The sequence below is a fragment of the Podarcis melisellensis genome (genome assembly GCF_964234715.1).
Source record: "Podarcis melisellensis genome assembly, chromosome: 7".
NCBI lineage: Eukaryota > Metazoa > Chordata > Lepidosauria > Squamata > Lacertidae > Podarcis > Podarcis melisellensis.
In genome coordinates this window covers 77216902-77234875 of record NC_138539.1, presented here as the reverse complement: position 1 = coordinate 77234875, position 17974 = coordinate 77216902, and the positions used below count along the sequence as shown (strand labels likewise).

Below are 17974 nucleotides of genomic sequence, written 5' to 3'. Positions count from 1 at the left end.
CATGTATAAGCTGATGTGGCTGGATTCCTGGGGAAGGGGGGAGAGGGTGCCTGGAGGATATATATATACTGCATGAAATTTCTCATTTCTTTGGACTTGCTGTGGGCTGACCGCACAAGTGCCTTCTGCTATCCGGAGAGCAGGATAAACTCTTTCTCTGAATCAACCTCGGTGTCATTTGACTTCCTTCCTCCCGTCCGGGAGCAACGCAGAGCCCACCAGTTGGTAAAGTCCAATAAGGCTACATTTTGATCAATAATATCGGTGACTTTCCATGGTTGAAGAAGTATCCCGCTTCAATTCAGCTTCTGATCCATCTTACATTCAACAACTGTACAAGTGATTGTTTACATTTCCTACATTAGCTCTGTCTCCTTAAAAAGAGAGACAGAGAAAGAGAAAACTGCTCCATGCTCTTACCTCGGCTGAAAGATGAAGGCAGTTTCTCTTTTTTATATATATTTATTCCAGATTTTAAAAGTTACCCAAAAAAAAGCAAGAGCAATACCAAATACAAAGAACAAGAAAAAAATACTACAACAACAGATAAACAAGAGAGAATAAAGATACATTCTCTTAATAAAAAAAAACAATATTAAACCTTTATATGACTATTTTCCTTTACTTCTTTCCTTGACCTCCTCACACCTCCCAATTTTGTATTCTAGTTCAAATCATTGTTTCAGCACATCCTTCCAACCTACTTTTCATTTAAGTAATTTAAGTAATTTAATTTAATATATTAAATTTTAACATCCTCTCTTTCGTCAATTTCATCAACTCATTACTTAATCCATTATATCATTTCTACCAAAACCACCTAACTTTCTTTTTCCAACATCTTCCTAACATTCCTTAATTTTACAATATTTTTGAAGATATACTTTAAATTTTTTCCAATCTTCTTCCACCGACTCTTACCCTTGGTCCCGGATTCTGCCAGTCATCTCAGCCAATTCCATATAGTCCATCACTTTCGTCGATGAAGGCAGTTTCTCACAACAAAAGGACTGTCCTAGGCTTCTGTGGGTCAGCTGGAACCAATTTATCAATCTATTCTCTTCAAAGTTTTAGCTTTGCTACATTTGGGGTGAGGGAATCAAATAAAGATTACTGATACAAAAGTTGTCTGCCCTTCCCTAACTTATTTTGCAGCTCTTGGTGAGCAGGCCCAAAGGAAACAGTGTGTTTGCATAATGGTTTATGGCTGAAGGTTAGTTCTTCCAACCATGCCAAGTGAAGAAGCTACTAGAGATGGGTGAGCAGGCCGGACCTTTAAATGGCTGCATGCAATGCACTTCTACTTTCTCCATCTAGCTTGTTTTTATTCCTCAGAGTGCGCCTGTACTTAAGGCTGAAGACTAGAATGGGGAGAATGGGTCAAGTTAGGTACTTGTCTTTTCAATTTCCCATTCATGTTTATCCGAGCTTCTCCTCAGGCCATTCTAAATGCCATGAGAACTTGAGGAAAACTGCATGGGACCCAAAGGAATTAAAGTTATTCCTGTTTATATAAGATAAATGCACACACACAAACAAACAAAAACTTACAAATAATCAATGTGAAGCTCACTTGGACGTGAGCTGCCCCTTTCATCGTGATTCCAGAAGGAAGCAGAAAGCGTGCTCCCAAAGTTTTCAAAAAAATGTATTTTATCAAAGAGGAAGCACTTAGGAATGCAGAAGCTCGGTGTTTCAAAGTAGAGAAATTAGTCTCAAGCATGAAAAGCTGTCAGGTTCAATGTCCCCTTTACTTTGGGGAGCTTCCGAGAACAGCTCAACCTGATCTCATTTATAGTCTTGTGCTCTTTGCCAGCAACCTGCCTGTTTACTTGCTTTTCCATTTCTTGCACATCTTTTTCTTTCCCCCCTCTCCTGCACTCTCCTCTCTCTCTCTTTAAAGAAAGTCTTATTGCTACTACATTTGTGGCCATCTTGTAATTTCTGCTCTGAGCTGAGGCCCTGAAATTTCTGCATTGCAGTCTCGGTTAATTTGTGCCGGCATGCTTGTTGCTGAGGGGAGAATTATCCCATCAGGCACACGTGCCAACTCTTCTTCTGGGGGGAGAAAATATCCCCTCTGCCACACGTGCCAACTCTATGAAACTGAGGACAGTTCAGCCCTCACCCCCAAGTATGTGGGGTTGTGGCTGAGTGCCCTAAAACTTGAGGGGCTGGGTCCCATCGGGCCTCACCACAGGACCTTCCCACAGTGGTGGAGCACCCCATTGGGCCTCCCTGCTGTGGCGGAGGGCCTCATTGGGCCTTGCAGCCTCTTTCCAATGCACGTGATGGCACTCATGTGTGTTGCAAGTGTGACATCATGCACATTCAACAACCCCCCCCATACCATGTGAGACATTATGCCTCTGCCATCAGCAATGGCATGCAAAGTACAGAAACCTAAAGTTGCCACACAGAACAAGGGGCATTCAATGTTCAGTACCTCCCTTCAGTCTCCTGGGGTGGAATCCAACTTATTATTGTTGTGTTACTACAAGCATTGCTGCTTGCCAGGTAGCATGATCTCCCTCTTACAGTACACCCTATTCTGGGGGTTCTCCGACCCACCAGAGTGAATCTGGAGGAGTCACAGAGGGCACACAGTGGGAATCTTCACACTGGCTTCTGCTAAAGCACTTGGTTTGTTGAATGTCACCCATGCAGTGTATGACACCAATAATCAGGCCTGAGCCGCACATTAACAGTAGAATCCTATCCAAGTGTATGCAGAAGTAAATCCCATTGAGTTCAATGGAGCTTACTACCAGGTTGGGATGGTGGAGCAATTCAGTTCAGTTCCTAAAGGTAAAGGACCCCTGAAAGTTAAGTCCAGTCGCAGATGACTCTGGGGTTGTAGTGCTCCTCTTGCTTTACAGGCCGAGGGAGCCAGCGTTTGTCTGCAGTTTTTCCGGGTCATGTGGCCAGCATTGCTAAGCCACTTCTGGTGCAACAGAACACCGAAACCAAAGCAGTGCACAGAAACACCGTTTACCTTCCTGTCGGAGTGGTACCTATTTGTCTACTTGCACTTTTTTTTGGTGTGTTTTCAGACTGCTAGGTTCCCAGGAGCTGGGACCGAGCAGCGGGAGCTCACCCCATCGTGGGGATTCAACCCACTGAATCGAATTTCCAAAACAATTTTGATACGCAGTTCTCCAGCTAAGTAGTGCATACAAAATTGCATAAGCTAAGGTGAAGTGTGCATAAAAATCCAGACATTTGTGAAAAGAGCGTACAAAATTGCATTATTTTAGGGGGAGATAGCTTTGCAAAAAAATGAATATTGGGGAAAAGTGAATACAAAGTGTGCCTGTTACAAGAAAGGTGCACTAAAATTGTAAACTGATGCAGAAATGTAGAGAATTGAAGATTGGAAAACGAGAAACTGGGGGAATCTGAAATGAACAGATTTGCCTGTCCCTACTCCCAGCATCTTAGAAAGCAGAGACATCACCTTGCCAACAAAGGTCCGTATAGTAAAAGCTATGGTTTTCCCAGTAGTGATGTATGGAAGTGGGAGCTGAACCATCAAGAAGGCTGATCACTGAAGAATTTATGCTTTTGAATTATGGTGCTGGAGGAGACTCTTGAGAGTCCCATGGACTGCAAGAAGATCAAACCTCTCCATTCTGAAGGAAATCAGACCTGAGTGCTCACTGGAAGGACAGATCCTGAAGCTGAGACTCCAATACTTTGGCCACCTCATGAGAAGAGACAACTCCCTGGAAAAGACCCTGATGTTGGGAAAGATGGAGGGCACAAGGAGAAGGGGACGACAGAGGACAAGATGGTTGGATAGTGTTCTTGAAGCTACCAGCATGAGTTTGACCAAACTGCAGGAGGCAGTGGAAGACAGGAGTGCCTGGCGTGCTCTGGTCCATGGGTCACGAAGAGTCGGACACAACTAAACAACTAAATAACAACAACAACTCCCAGATGAGAATGCACAGGATGGCACCTTGAAGGCTTAAACTGGTTATGTGGCTGCTACCAGCAAGCTTCCTCTCTGGCTGCCTTTCACGTCACATTGGTAGCCAATGGCTGCTTGGATCACATGATGATTTTTCACACCAGCATATTTTTCTATGAGGGCTGGGGTGAGGGTGGGTTATTGCCACTGCTGTGTGGAAGTAAAATATCCTTGCAGTAACTTTTCTGGGTAAGCCTGCATGCAGGGAAATTACCAGGGCTGACAGCCTACCAATACTCCTTGCTTAAAGAAAACTGTTAAATACCTCTGTATAATATTCAGGTGATGGTGAAGAGTGCATAAAAATCCAGGTGATGGTTACTTAGATTAGAAATAGCAGATTTAACCCCTTTTAGAATGAGCTTCCTTTCTGTGCTACCTAAAGAAGAATTCTGAAAGTTTATACATTCTTTCACCAAAAAGACTTGAGTCGAATAACTTTAAAATATCACTGAACCTAGATAAATAAGGACAAGACCTCACCTCATTCTAATGTTAGATCAGTTGCTGTCTTGTTTTTAAAGTTCATTCCATTCCTATTTTCTCTCTCTTTCTCCAGCCTAGCAAGGCCCTTCTGTTCACCTCAATATTTTATCCAGCAGCCGTCAAGGAGTTTTCAAGCCAACAGTGTTTGAATTTCTCCTCTGTCTCTTATGTCATAATGAAAGTCTAGTCTCCATGGGGATGGAGATATATAAAGGATGCTTCAGAGACCTTAATTTCAGGAGCTCCTGAGTTGATACTGAACTCAAGACATGTCTTCTGGATTGCCTGCCTGAGAACTGGAAGGATAATTTAAGAAGTAACAGGTAATCAAGCCCATAGATAAGATTAGGGCAGATTACAAAGCAGAATGAAAAATAAAGACACCCCTAAGAGGCTGAGCTTCCTAGACGCTATGGGGCTGGAGAGCTTTTAGGGAATTAGAAGTAACGGGTGGGACTGCAATGGATCTGGGTTAATAGATATATAAAAAAGAAAGATGGCTTCGCTAATTGTTGAGGTGAAGTTTCTCCTCTAATTTCATGAACCTGCATAGTTCCAAGGTGGCTTTCAACTGAAAATTAAAAGTACTAAAAGAGGCTTATGGGGAGAAGGTTGAAAGGTAGAAAAGTTTAAAAGGTTTGTTTCCTTGTTTTAGTCAGATGAAGGCTCTCAGGAGCTGATCAAAGTCATACTCAGAATTTATCTCGCCTTTGTTTATACTAAATAATGAGGTAGCTTGAGAAGGGTCAGAAAGTTCCAAATTCAAATAGGGCAACTTGCCTACCTAGCAAAACTAACAACTGTCTTGTTAACTGCTAGTTTTTAACATCCTACTGCTCTCCTGCCCAAAATGGGTGTAGCATTCCAGAATGTTCTCTGGACAAATAGGAAAGCGATGAAGGTTAACAATCAGGATATGCAAAAATCAGGGGATATCTAACATTGTAGACCAACCTCAAATGCCTTGGTTCGCAGATGCCTTGGTTCTTAAATGTAGAAAACCTGGAAGTAAGTGTTCTGGTTTTTGAATGTTTTTCGGAAGCCAAATGTCCTAACTGACTGTCGGCTATTGTTTCTGGGGCACCTGCACCACTCAGCCTTGGTTTCTGAACATTTTGGAAGTCAAACGGACTTCCAGAATGAATTAAGTTTGACACTTTTGTTTTTGCTAGTTATTTTGCGTTTTTGTGGGGTTTTTGGTTAATTTGTTTTTGTGACTGTGTGGAACCCAGTTTAGCTACTGACTGATTGATTTTGTGACTGTGGAAATGGATAAAAGTCCTCTCATCCAAACAATGACTATCATCAGAATTTTGCTTAATGGTTGCCATCAATTTGATTTTAATTAATTTTATAATGAATGTTTTTAGAATGTTGAATTATTTTGATTGTTGTTAGCCGCCCTGAGCCCAGCTTCGGCTGGGGAGGGCAGGATATAAATAAAAATTATTATTATTATTATTATTATTATTATTATTATTATTATTATTATTGGTGCAGGTAAGAAAAAATAATAATTTTAATTTTTATCATCTACAATACTGTCTTATTTATTTTATAGTATAGTACATTGATTATTGTTTTTCACTTTAGGGATCAATGGTCTCATTAGATAGTAAAATTCATGTTAAATTGCTGTTTTCAGGGTTGTTTTTAAAAGTCTAGAATGGATTAATTCGTTTTGCATTACTTCCCATGGGAAAGTGTGCCTTGGTTTTGGAAAGCTTTGGTTTGGAATGGACTTCCGGAACGTACTAGGTTTGAGAATCAAGGTACCACTGTATCGAGAAGGCCTTCTGCCTGGTTCTCTGTAACCTCACTTCTTGCAGTGAGGGAACAACCAGAAGGCCCTTAGCGCTCTGGGCAATGCATCTCAAGTAAATTTGTATTTATGTATTTATATTTTATATTTATTGACTGTGTTTACTACTCTTCATCCATAGATTTCAGGGTAGTCCGCAACACAAAATTACAACATAAAAATCACAATATATATATATAAATAAAAGAAGAGCAATGAACCAATAATTTGCAAAGATCACTTTCCTCCCAACGGTCATGGAAGACCCTTCTTCAAAATTGCTTTCACAATCTGTCTGGATATATACTGTATTCAAGTAATATATTCTGTGCCAGGGAATCTTGTTCCATCTTCTATGAAATACGCAGATCAAAGAAAAGTCCTCCTCTGTCATAGAAACTTCCCCGGAGCAATTATTCCAGGTTCTGCTCACTTCTGTCTAGCAACTCTGTTTGCTGCAGCATCCTTCTCTTGTTGATGGAGTGTGCGAGGCACACGGGCCTGCCACACTGCCCTTGTACCCTCTCTCACATGTGCACATTTCTCTGCCAGTTTGTCAAGTTAATGGGGAATGATATTAATAAGCTCCCTGTGACAGTGCTTGGGCACACTGTCATGTTTACAAGGCAATCTTGAAAGCAGTTCATGCAAATTACATCCCAGTCTGTCATCTGCGGCGGTAAAGTCACGGTGGGAAAGGAAGGCTACGGTAATGTCCGTGACAGGTGGAAAGAGAAAGCTGGGGGAGCTCTAGATGGAGAAAATAGAGGGGAATGATTAGAGGGGAAAGGGTTGAAGAAAAAACCTGATCACTGTGAATTTTAATGCTTTTTGTTGAGAGAGAGAGAGAGAGAGAGAGAGAGAGAGAGAGAGAGAGAGAGAGAGTTGGCTAATGAGAAAGTTTATTCCAAAGAATTAAAGATACAAAATAAGGAGAAAAGCATGTTAGCCTTATTTAGAACAGCTGATATAGAATCAAATACAGTGGTACCTCGGGTTACAAACACTTCGGGTTATGAACTCCACTAATCCGGAAGCGGGTGAGCTCCCGTTGCTCGGTTCCTGCTCCTGCCAACCTAGCAGTTTGAAAACACGTCAAAGTGCAAGTAGATAAATAGGTACCACTCTGGTGGGAAGGTAAATGGCATTTCCGTGCGCTGCTCTGGTTCGCCAGAAGCGACTTAGTCATGCTGGCCACATGACCCAGAAGCTATACGCCGGCTCCCTCGGCCAATAAAGCGAGATGAGTGCTGCAACCCCAGAGTCGGTCACGACTGGACCTAATGGTCAGGGGTCCCTTGACCTTGACCTTACCACTGTAGTTGGAAGGTCATCTAATACAGCTCCCTGCAATGCAGGAATCTCAACTAAAGCACCCATGATAGTGTCAAGAACTCTTCCTACACTCGAGTGGGACCCTGACAGAGAAACATGCCCAACTGCCATGTTCCCTCCTTCCTGGTCTTCCATTTGGGAGCTTCAAATGCTTTCTTCTGCCCGAACATCACAGCGACCAATGCCAACAGGCACCAGCACACTTAGGGATCCGCAAAGTCTTCGCAGCTTGCGTAACAGAACTCAGCATTTTGGCTAATCTACTTTATTTACATATAAACACACATGGAGCACTGCAACATGGCTCCCTCTCTCTCTAGCATCAGACAGCAAAGAAAGAGAACAAAGGACAATAGCCCCACTTCACGGAACACAGTAACACAAACATCCTGTCTCCGTCACTTCCCACTCTGTGGAGTCAAAACATACACCGTCATATGAAAGACAACAATCCCATGACTGCAATCACGGAGCAGGAATTCTAACAGATAGGTGGCCATCCATCCTCTGCCTGAAAACCTCCAAGGAAGGCGAGTCCATCTTCCAAGGGAGTCTGTTCCACTTTCAAACAGCTCCCACCATCAGAACGTTCTTCCAGATGTTTAGATGAATTCCCCTTTCTTGTAACTTGAAACCACTGGTTCAGGTCCTTCCCTCCAGAACAGGAGAAAACAAGCTCGCTCCATCTTCCCCTTTAGATATTTGAAGATGACTATCCTGTGGATTGCTCTCATCCTCCCTTTCAATTTCGTTGCCCCAGATCAGTCAAGGCTGAGTTTGTATGTTTATTACTTTACAAGAAAGATTTCAAGTATGAAAATACTTATGAGATGCTCTGTGACTTGATTTAAGATATATTACTGCACGTTTCTTTACCATTGTTAATTTGAAATGTTGACCCTAAGGGGAAATTTATAATCTGAAGTGTTGGGAAAAAAATGCATATAAAATAGCCAATTCCCAATATATTATCTTTTTGTCACATTCAAGAACACAGCAAAGAAACAGAGCTGGTTTGATGGAGGGGAACAGCCATAGATTATTATTATTATTTATTCAGTTTATAGGCACTTGACACATCAGGAATCTCCAAGGGACTTAGCGAAAGTATGACATAAAATCAGAAAAAAGAATAATGTGTTACTATAAAAGCCATACAATAACCTATAAAACAAACCCAATAAAACAGCAGCAAAAAAATATGAGCACTAGGCAGCAGAAATAATAATAATAATAATCCATTAAAAACCTGAGAAAAGAGATAAGCTTTAACATGGCACCAAATGGAGGTTAAGGTTGGTACTAGGTGGACCTCAAAAAGGAGGGCATTCCACTTCCCTTGGCTTCCCATGGTTTGTCATGTCATCTAGAACAGGGACGTCCAACTTCCAAGAGACTGCAATCTACTCCCACTATAAATAAACTGGCAGTGATTTACCCAGTGGATAGACCAAAGTTGCTGAGCTTTTTTGGGGAAGGCTTCAGCAAAGTTGTTGAGCTTTTTTGGAGTCAACTACAGACACTAGCTAATCTCACTTATGGTTATGTTTGTGTGGCTTGTGGGTATAGTAGGAATGCTACACACTAGGCACCATTCAGGGCCGTCTTAACCATAGGCACCAGGGGTGCGGAGCACCCAGGCACCAGGCTCTCAGGGGCACCAGGCTGAGAGTCCGGGGCCCAAGAGTTGGAGTCTGGGGAAGAACCCGCCCATCGGTCGGAGCACCACGGCGGGCTCTTCTGCTGCGGGTGGCTCTGTGCTGTGAGTTTGGGGGCGAGCAAGTTAGCGAGGTGCTGAGGCGGCCAGCCTCCTCCACCCTCCTGCGTGCCTGGGATTGGTGTAGGACCTTGGTCAACAACTCTGGGGAACCTTTCCTTAAAAAAGGTCAACAATTTTGGGGTCCCCCCCTAAAAAAGGTTGATAACCCTGGGCAACCTGGGGGGGTGCGGCACCGGGCAGAGCTTTGCACCCCGGCGCCGCATATGCTTAAGACAGCCCTGGCACCGTTGTTGGGTGGAAATAGCCCACAAGTTGGCCTGGCAATGGGACAAAGATAGGGTTGTCATTACAATTTGCCTTTGCTGCTGGAATGGCATTCTGGCCAATTGTTTAGGAAGCCGCCAATGCACCCTTGGGAGTTGACCAGGGCTGGAACCTGACTTGAGGCAAGCCAAGTATCCAGAATACCACTGGGCAACCAGGAGAAGGGTTTAAGCAAGGCTGGGCACCACAGAAACTAGGGGCATGCCTTGATCCACTAACATCTCACAGGTCCCTTATGCTCCCTCTTACTGGTTTGATCCTGCCCAATACCATTTGTGCACAGATTTGTATCAAAGACTTGAGAACACCTAACAAAATTGATGCCAGCCACCGAGGGATTGGAGCCAATTGGAGTAAAATTCCTTTCTGGCCTTGTTTACTGGTGACCAAAAGAGCCTAGCAAAACATTAAGGACTTGTCCACACTTGTCCAGTGCTTAGAAAGCATGATTCTGAGTGGTTTTCTGCTTGTTCTGCCACATTCCCAGGGGAAACCCATTCTTTAGTGCTGAATCGGAGCAAACAGCAACCTGCTGAAAACCCTATTCCATGGTCAAAAGTGGGTTTTCCCAGGGGAAAGTGGTGGGACAAGGAGAAGTCTGGATGAGTGCTGTCACTGAAGGTGACTGGGTGGGAAGCTTGTGTGGCCAAGGCTTTTAAGCCCAAAGCCAGTGCAGTATCACCCCTTCAGCATCCTAGAGCCACAACACCACCAGACCAAGGCAGCCAACTTGCAGGGCATACAGAGGGGCAGCATCAAACACGTCATCTTCAAACCACAGTTACTGAAGTTAGGATGTATCGCAATTCCCGGTCTGGATGACAAGGCAAACCGTGGTCAATCAGAAGTGGAAGCCCCTGGGGAAAGAGGAGAGCATGAGACTTGCTCATTTCTACATGCCCATTGTATCACAGATAGAACAGGCATCCCTCCCCAATCCATAAAACACCACCCAGCCTATCCCTAGCCTTTGCTGTCAACATTATTTATGGATACTGCATATTCACCTGGTGATCAGTGAATGTCTAACAGCAATGGTAGTAGCATGTCTATCAGAACTGTTTCACGTTCCTATTAGATTCAAACTGCCCATTTCAAACGCTAATGAACAAGAAAACAGTAGCTCTTTCCGTTATGGTTTTGCTTCCTTTTTTTCTTCTTTTTCTTTTAGTTGCATTGCTCACACAGCCTTCCGTCAACAGGCGCTTTCATTCGATTTCCAGACTGCCTTGTGCTAGATGCCAGCAGCAGTCCCTCTTTATTCCTTTGGATATATATATATATATATATGCAACATTCAAAAAGCCAGTGTTTCCCCCTTCTACTCAGAGGGATGTTTTTGAAGAACTTTAAAGCTGGCTCTAGTCAGATGTGTAGGGGGAGAGGGAATTGCACGCTTGAAATTCTCCCTTCAGCAGCTTCATCACCTCCTCATTTGTGGCGCCATCAAAAAGGGGCGCTGAAACTAACCGAGTGACAGCTGCTCTGAGGAATGCTGAAAATAAATTGAATTTTCCTGTTTCACAACCCTCAACCCCTTACTTTTAGGAACTCTCCAAAATAAACTGAGCCTGGTAAACCGATACTATAGCCATAAACTCCATGAATTAAGCTGTGGTGTCCAAACTTTTCAAAGAGGGCCAGATTTGATGAAATGAAGGGCCGACCAAAGGGCGACAGTTGTTGAGGTTTTTTTAGGATTTTGCCCCAGGAAATGAACTGCCACAGGGGCCGGATTAAAGGGACCGCCGGGTCGGATTAGGACCCTGAAACGGACTTTGGACGTGCCTGAATTAAGGTATAATAAAGGGCTGCCTTCAGGTGTCTTCTAAAAGTTATATAGTTGCTCAACTCCTTGACATCTGATGTGAGGACGTTCCACAGGGTGGGTGCTACTACCGAGAAGGCCCTCTGCCTGGTTCCCTGTAGCTTCTCTTCTCGCACTGAAGGAACCACCAGAAGGCATTCGGTGCTAGATCTTAATGTCCAGGCTGAACGATGGGGGTGGAGATGCTCTTTCAGGTATACATTATGCTTGCTAGTAAGGTCATATCCATACCATACATTTACAGGCACATTGCTTCCCCCATAGAATCCCGAGAACTGTAGTTTATCCTTCAGAGAGCTAAAATTCTGAGTGCTGTTAACAAATTGCAGTTTCCAGGCCCTACTATTAGTCAGTGGGGTGAATACAGGATAGCAAGATCCCCAAGGATGTGCTCTGTGGGGAGCTGGCTTCAGGCACCAGGCCTGTTGGCAGTCCAACTCTGCTTTACAAAGATGTCTGCATACCAGAAATGAAGGCTGGCAACATCAAGCCTGCCATATGGGAATCCCTTGCAGATGACCACAGTACCTGGAGACAGACAGTCAGGTGGGTATACACAGCAGTGACCAGAGCAGGAAGGGCCACTGGGAGGAGCACACAAAGAAGAAATGCCATGGTACACTTGCATCAGCACAGACGGATACCTTCATCTGCCCCAGCTGCAACAAAACATGTCTCTCCCCTATCAGTCTCTACAGCAGGCGCTGTAACCTTCCAATAGTTTGACTCCATCTCCTTCATTGTCTCATGAGACAAAGGAATGCCAACCATCTCTCACAGCACTCCGTGTCCTCCAGTGGCGTAGCGTGGGGGGTGCAGGGGGGGGCGGCCGCACCGGGCGCAACATCTGGGGGGTTAGGGTTAGGGGCGCAAATCCACGGGTTAGGGGGCGCAAATCCACGGGTTAGGGGGCACAAATTACTTGCCTTGCCCCGGGTGCTGACAACCCACGCTACGCCACTGGTGTCCTCTATCCAGGCAAGCAGGCCTAAGGGACTAGTGATGTATGGAAGTGAGAGCTGGACCATAAAGAAGGCTGATCGCCAAAGAATTTATGCTTTTGAATTATGGTGCTGGAGGAGACTCTTGAGAGTCCCATGGACTGCAAGAAGATCAAACCTATCCATGCTTAAGGATATCAGCCCTGAGTGCTCATTGGAAGGACAGATCCTGAAGCTGAGGCTCCAGTACTTTGGCCACCTCATGAGAAGAGAAGACTCCCTGGAAAAGACCCTGATGTTGGGAAAGATGGAGGGCACAAGGAGAAGGGGACGACAGAGGATGAGATGGTTGAATAGTGTTCTCGAACCTACCAGCATGAGTTTGACCAAAGTGCGGGAGGCAGTAGAAGACAGGAGTGCCTGGCGTGCTCTGGTCCATGGGGTCACGAAGAGTCAGACATGACTAAACGATTAAACAACAGCAACAAAGCCCAAGGGACAGACACAGACCTGGAGTCCACATTTGCCCCCATGTCTGAGGTTCCCAACCCCAAGTTTAGGCAAAGCTAAAGAGAAGCAACTAGTTTATTGTTAAATTTTGATCGTGTGGTGCCATTATTTCAGCTGTTCCAAGGTAGTTGCTATCAACTCCCCTAAGCCCTCAGAACTCTGAACTCTTGAAGGCCCAAGGGGATGGCTAAGTATTCCCTCCTCTCTCTAGCTGGTGTTGCAGTCTTGCTAACTCTGCGGCAGCCATCATAGGACATGAAACTACCCTCCACGCAGCCACAAACGGAAACAAGCTGCCAGCATTATACTTAGCCATCAGATATTTTCAATATGCAGTATTCAACCGACTCTTGTTTTGGTTGATCAAATAGGAAAACTCCAGAGACATTTGGATGTTAAATCTTAGGAGGGCATCTTCAATACTGTGGCTTCTTTCTTTTCTTTCATATGAACATCTGGCCAGCGTTCTGTCAACGTTCATTACACAAGCAGCCTCCGAGCCACTCAAAGCCTCTCACACTTCACATTGACTGCTGTAGATTCTACGTTGGTTTGTGTCTGAAGACTCTTAAAAAGCCGTGGCCATTTAGCATGGCTTTGGGATTACAGAGCATTCTGCTTTGCACTAAATTTCAGGCACTGCCAGTATGTAGTTCAAGGTACCAGGTTTTATTTTAGCATAAACAGGAGACACTGGGATGCCTGTTTGTACTCATTTTTATTTTCATTTAAGAATCTTGGGGTTATGTTACTGGATATTTCTGCTTTTATTCGCCTGTACTGCTCCCCATAGGATTCTTGAGCTTATGCAAAAAGATCGTGTCTAGTTCACTTCGAAGTATCTTGAGTTGAAGGAAACTAACACATCCTTAACAGAGGACAATATATACACTTAAGCAACCACTTCTTGACCAATATGAGATTAATTTAACATCAACTTTAAATGGATTTTGGTTCTAAATCTCCTAAAATTGGTCTAGAGGTATGCTTACTCAGACCCCACATAAGATACATTTTTTTACAGCTAGTAGAAGCAATAATTCCATCATCTCTCAGTATAGAGGATATATCAAACATAGAGTACCTTTTCTGTGATTACCACTATGCTCGTTCAGTGGTAACTTTTAGAACTTGGAACATTACTAATAGAGTATATGGGGGGGAAACCTCAAACTTTTGGAAGTCGGCATAGAGGTAAACAAATATTTTAAAAACAAAACACTTATGACCCTGGTAAGTAGAAAAATGAAACATCAGCAAAAAGATAGCACAGACAGAAATCTGATCATCGTGGAGAATCCGCATAGTTACTACCAGTCTGGAAATCAAATGAAGCTGAGGCTCCAATACTTTGGCCACCTCATGAGAAGAGAAGACTCCCTGGAAAAGACCCTGATGTTGGGAAAGATTGAGGGACAAGGAGAAGGGGACAACAGAGAACAAGATGGTTGGACGGTGTTCTTGAAGCTACCAGTTTGACCAAACTGCAGTGGAAGACAGGAGTGCCTAGTGTGCTCTGGTCCATGGGGTCACAAAGAATCGGACATGACTAAACGACTAAACAACAACTACTACCAGTCACAGGAAGAAATCAGCAAAATGACTTCTTTTTGAGACACCCTTATTCACCTTCGGCTTCCAGAGAAAGCCAATACAATCACGGATCAAATTGTGGAAATAATGTCTAACCAACACAGAGTTAAACAAAGGGAAGAGGTGGCGAAACTCCCCCCTATAAACAGAGATAATCAAATTGGTAAGGAACACCCTCCTATCAGGAAACTAATGCCTAAGAGTCATAGCTGTCAATGTTTTCCCTTTTTTAAAGGGAAATTCCCTTATTCTGAATAGGATTCCTCGCAAGAAAAGGGAAAAGTAGACAGCTGTGCTAAGAGGAGCAGAAAGTTGGTTTAGTATAGGCAACTGAAATGGGTGAGAGTTTTGCTTCAAATCTCACCTAAATGGCGGAGGGGGCGAAAGGATTGACATTTGCTCTGATTCAGCACTAAAGAGTGGGTTTTCCTGGGGGAGGCAGTGGGAGAAGCAGAAAATTGCTTGGACCCCGTGCTTTCTAGACATGGGGCAAGTGGGCATGTGGATGAGCCCTCCGTTTTAGAAGGGAAAACAGCAGAGAAATATTACGAGCCTTTTGAACAGCTCTGCCATACTTCATCAGCAACATTAGCTGAAGTATATCTCTCTCGCACATGATGCCAATGTATTTTTCATTTCTTGTTTGTCACAGTTGTCAGAGCTGCAGCCAACATTACCCAGTAGGCAGCAGAAGAATAGCAAGAGTGCCTGACATATCTTACAAGACAGATACATGCCTCTGTAGGCAACGTTGGGGTTTTGATTGGGTGGGGGGGAGAATGCCGAAATAATATGAAATGTTTGAATGGTTCGCTGGCATAGGTAACAACCACTTCAGACATGCTGAAGTCTCCATATTATGGAATTTCTTCCAAGGTCTTCCAGGAAATTGGCCAACTACGAGGGAAGCATTAAGCTGTGAAAAATGGCAGTTAGCAAGCCAGGAAGAAATTGGGATCCACAGAAATGATATTAATTGCTACTCAAGGGCAGCACAGAATATGCTTCAACTTTAAATTGCTTCCTCGGCTCCTACCAAAGGCAGACCTATGGAAACACAATTTTAAAGTGGACTGAGCTATATAGCAGGGAACAAAAAGCAATTGCTGCTGGAATTATCCGATACTGACTAATCCTGGCTTCATTATTTCGTGTGTTTTGTTTATTTGCTGACATATCACCCTGCGCTTTCCTGCTCAATAATGGGATCTCCAAGGCTTGCGACAATTCATCCCCCCACCCCGAAATGGAAGATAAAAACCAGTTCATTATAAAACGGCATGAAATCAACAAAACAACAGCTTTAAGTACAACAGGAGGGAAAGTGAAATTCAAATCATGGCCGAATAAAACTTATCACACGGCACTGAAAAAGCATCATAGGTGGCCTGTTCTGTCCTCCTGGAGCAGAACTCCAAAATCATAGTGGAGAAAACTCCCACTTGATGGTGGGATGTGGATCAAGGCCTCCACTGAAGACCTGGGTGGGAAGGCAGAATCATGTGATGAGAAGCAGTTCTTCAGTGATATATGCTCAAGTATTTCATTGTTTAGACCTGGGCTAGGGAATCTGTGACTATGCAGATCTTGCTAGATTCCAATTCTCATCAACCCCTGCCAGCACTGACAACAGCCAGGGATGGTGGTAGTTGAAGATTGTCCATTCTAGCTTTAGACATTACTCTTGCTTAAAGGTAAAGGTAAAGGGACCCCTGACCATTAGGTCCAGTTGTCACCAACTCTGGGGTTGCGGCGTTCATCTCGCTTTATTGGCCGAGGGAACCAGCGTACAGCTTCCGGGTCATGTGGCCAGCATGACCAAGCCGCTTCTGGCGAACCAGAGCAGTGCATGGAAACGGCATTTACCTTCCCGCCAGAGTGGTACCTATTCATCTACTTGCACTTTGACGTGCTTTCGAACTGCTAGGTTGGCAGGAGCAGGGACTGAGCAATGGGAGCTCACCCCGTTGCAGGGATTCGAACCGTCGACCTTCTGATCGGCAAGTCCTAGGCTCTGTGGTTTAACCCACAGCGGCACCCGCGTCCCTACTCTTGCTTAGAGGACCACTAATGTCTCTGTTGCCCTGACTGAACTATGTTGGTCATTAAGATTTCTCTGATTTTTATTTTTAAAGCACAACTTACATCACAACCAGAGAAACCAATCTCTTCTGAAGTTCCGTGGACCTTTTCCAACAACTCGGTTGAAAAAGAAAACAAAACTCAACAGCATATTTTAATAAGAAGGTAAAATATTTCCACAGAGAGAAAGAGAGAGAGAGTTCACTTTGACAAGCTGAAATGAAATAGCTCATTTTGGGCATATTGAAACATTCCATTTGGGGCTGACAGAGCAAAAAAGAATAATGAAATCTCTTACTACTCTCTGCCCGCTGAAACAAAACATTCCCAGTCAATTCGGTTAATGAAACCTATCTTTCAAGCTAAGAACATGTTTCAGCAGTGGCCTGTCTGACAATCCCAACAACAAGCTGTGATCCAAGTGGCTTTGTTGTTGCCCAGCCTCCCCCTCAATATTATAAAAGTTTCATTTTCCTTGTATACAAGGTTGGTGTTTGAAACTCCGAGCTGCTTATCATTGCAGATTTTTGCCATCATACTCATCTGACATAGAGGAATTATAGATGTCCTATTATTAGACTTTCAGAGTTTGCAAAGCACTTATGTATATTATGTGCATCAGCTTTACAACAATCCTGTAAGGTATATTATTATGAATTATCCCCATATTGTATGTTGTGGAAAGGAGATGGAGAGGCTTTCCTAAGAGGACACTTGCAGAGCCGGCCCTATCCTTAGACAGAGTGAGGCGGCTACCTTCAGTAGCAGATCTAGAATCGTGCAGGTAGCATCAGTTTTAATAGCTGCACATGCAGAAACAAGCTGAGATAGCTCTTGCATGAACTCCTCGTAATCCAGACTCAAGTCTTCTATCTAAAAGACAAATGGAAACTATATTGCTAAATTAGGCACAACTGCTGGAGAAGATAGGACTTGAACAGAGCACTGAAAAAGGAGTTTATACTTCAAATGCCCAATTTCAGATCTATGCAAGGGGAAATTTTGTGCTATATTATCCAATGGTTAGCCTGACATTGACATGAAGATGGGTTCATTTTGTAGCATTTTACACCCCATTCATCCTGCCTCAGGTTTCCATTATAAATCCACCGCATTTTTGTTGAAATGTTTCGAGTCGCTCAGATATGTTTACTCACATTGCGGTGCTGGAATAGGTGGTGTGAACAAATCAAATCACACAACAGGCTGCAAAGGGACATGAGACAACACAACTTCGGTCTTTGGAAAACAGGTTTTCGCTGTTTTTTGAGCAGTTGGGTAATAGCAGCTTCATGCATAATCTTATGACTCTCACTCCCCAGGAACTCACAATAGCAATTCATAAGAACCGCAGTTCTGGATGAAACTGAGGATCGGAGTT

The 17974-nt window shown here is 43.7% G+C and overlaps 1 long non-coding RNA gene across 1 annotated transcript in view; it reads right to left on the bottom strand.

The window, feature by feature from the left end:
• Window positions 1–15797: 15797 nt before the first annotated feature.
• LOC309374307 overlaps window positions 15798–17974 on the bottom strand; it is a 28921-nt gene continuing 26744 nt past the window's right edge. Inside the window, exon 3 of the long non-coding RNA XR_014170508.1 lies at window positions 15798–15991. This is a non-coding gene — a long non-coding RNA (uncharacterized lncRNA). The remainder of the gene's footprint in view (window positions 15992–17974) is intronic.